Raw genomic sequence first — 1,801 nt, forward strand, 5'->3', positions numbered from 1 at the left:
CTGATGCTCTGAAACGGACATTGCAGGCAACAGAATCATTATTCCACAGGACGCTAGGTAATATTTACAACACTTGTTAGCAGGTAACATGTGTCTACCGTTAGCTAGTAGCTTGCTTGAACACAGCTTAAATGCTTCAAACTAAAGGGTCTAAAGTGTGGCGGTTTTTCGTCTGAAAGGATTCCAACACAGAGACAGTCAACAACAGTCTGCGGCTAAAGACAAAGTGTATGCAAAAAACATCAATAACATCCCCAGTGCACCAAACAGCAGCCCTCCCTGGCACAACTACGCCTTGATATCCTGTCCATTCATATTACAAACAGGACTGGTTATTTATACTTTGTTTTAATAAAGCTGCATTTTGTACACAGTATGCCACTTGTGTTATTGTAGAATGTGGATAAATCTGAAAGCTATAGTAGCTATTATGTTTGCAAGTGCTTGCTAATACAGAACTAACATTAGCTTACTAACAGCTAACAAGTCTTCTCTGGTAGACAATTTTGCTAAAATAAATATAGATCCGTTATGCTTTAACATCAGAAACTGTGACAGCAGATGGCTGCTGCACATCGTCTGGTCGTGCGTGGTAGACAATGATGGCGAAGAGTAATTAAGAGTAATGACTATGTAGAAACAGGCTGTAATCTGACACCACAGTGGCGCCAGCAGAGAAGGTCAAAAGTTTAAGAGCCCCCTGTTGCTTAGTATGTATTATGTGCATGCATAATAGCTCTCAAACTCCACTGTGGTGTCAGGTTACAGCCTGTTTCTACATAGTCATTACTAAGGACGGCAAATTATGTTTTTTGTGGGGGGGGAAATACATTTTGGAATATTGGATTGTATGAGTTTAACATCTGACTAGTGTGGACTGAAAACAGGACAGAAACAGAGGTACGTATTAACACAACTGTTATACCTTTCTGTCACATCTCCAGCAGTCAGATTCACTGTGTTCCCTCAGAAGGAATCTCTTCACATGGGTAGGCACTTTTAATGACATTTTTAACATGTTTAGAACTTGCCCTGTTTAAGCCTGTTGGGTGCTAACTCTAGCAGGAGGATAACAGTGTAGGCAGCAGCGATTGGTTTCATTAATTCTCTCTACTAACAGCCCTCCATATATACAAACAACTGGCTCATGGGAGTGGAGTCCCTAGCCAGTTGTTTTCTCTATAGTTAGAGAAAACAACTTTAGTGGGCCATGCAAGACAAGCGCATAAATGCTGCCAATTTATTGGAGGCTAGTCTCACTTTGTCCCACAGCAACATTAAAAGAGCTTAGATTTGTGTACAGTTTCTGTTAATAATATATTATATGAAGTGTCCATTTCATTGTAATATTCAGGTTTACCATAAACAATTGAACATTTGAAAATGTACTTGAAACTTGAAAACTTTCTGAAGTAACTAGTTACTTTTATAATTTGTTACTGAGTATCTAATTTAGTTAATTTTGGAATAAGTAACTAGTAACTAATTACTTTTTAAAAGAAACTTGCCCAACACTGTACATAACGAAGCTGGTTCATTACAATGGCTACAAGCTAGCACAGCTAAAGGTGTCACTTGAATGGCGTTTTGAGCTAACGTTAGCAATCAAACAATCATAGAAACGTTTGATATTTTCCATCTGCTATTACAGCTGAAATGATTTCCATTTTGTTATTACGCAGCCAGATCCCTGTGAACCGTTGTCACTGCCCAATGTGAGGCGAGTGCAGAAGAGTTGTGCATGCTCAGATTTTAACGGTTTAAAGCTAAACGTGTCATACTGAAATTTGTGAAATCCATG

The 1,801-nt window shown here is 38.8% G+C and overlaps 1 protein-coding gene across 1 annotated transcript in view; it reads right to left on the reverse strand.

The window, feature by feature from the left end:
- LOC116703332 (gastrula zinc finger protein XlCGF57.1) overlaps positions 1-1,801 on the reverse strand; it is an 18,865-nt gene that overhangs the window by 13,484 nt on the left and 3,580 nt on the right. The window lies entirely within an intron of this gene.

This window comes from Etheostoma spectabile, chromosome 15, assembly GCF_008692095.1.
Source record: "Etheostoma spectabile isolate EspeVRDwgs_2016 chromosome 15, UIUC_Espe_1.0, whole genome shotgun sequence".
NCBI classification, from domain to species: domain Eukaryota; kingdom Metazoa; phylum Chordata; class Actinopteri; order Perciformes; family Percidae; genus Etheostoma; species Etheostoma spectabile.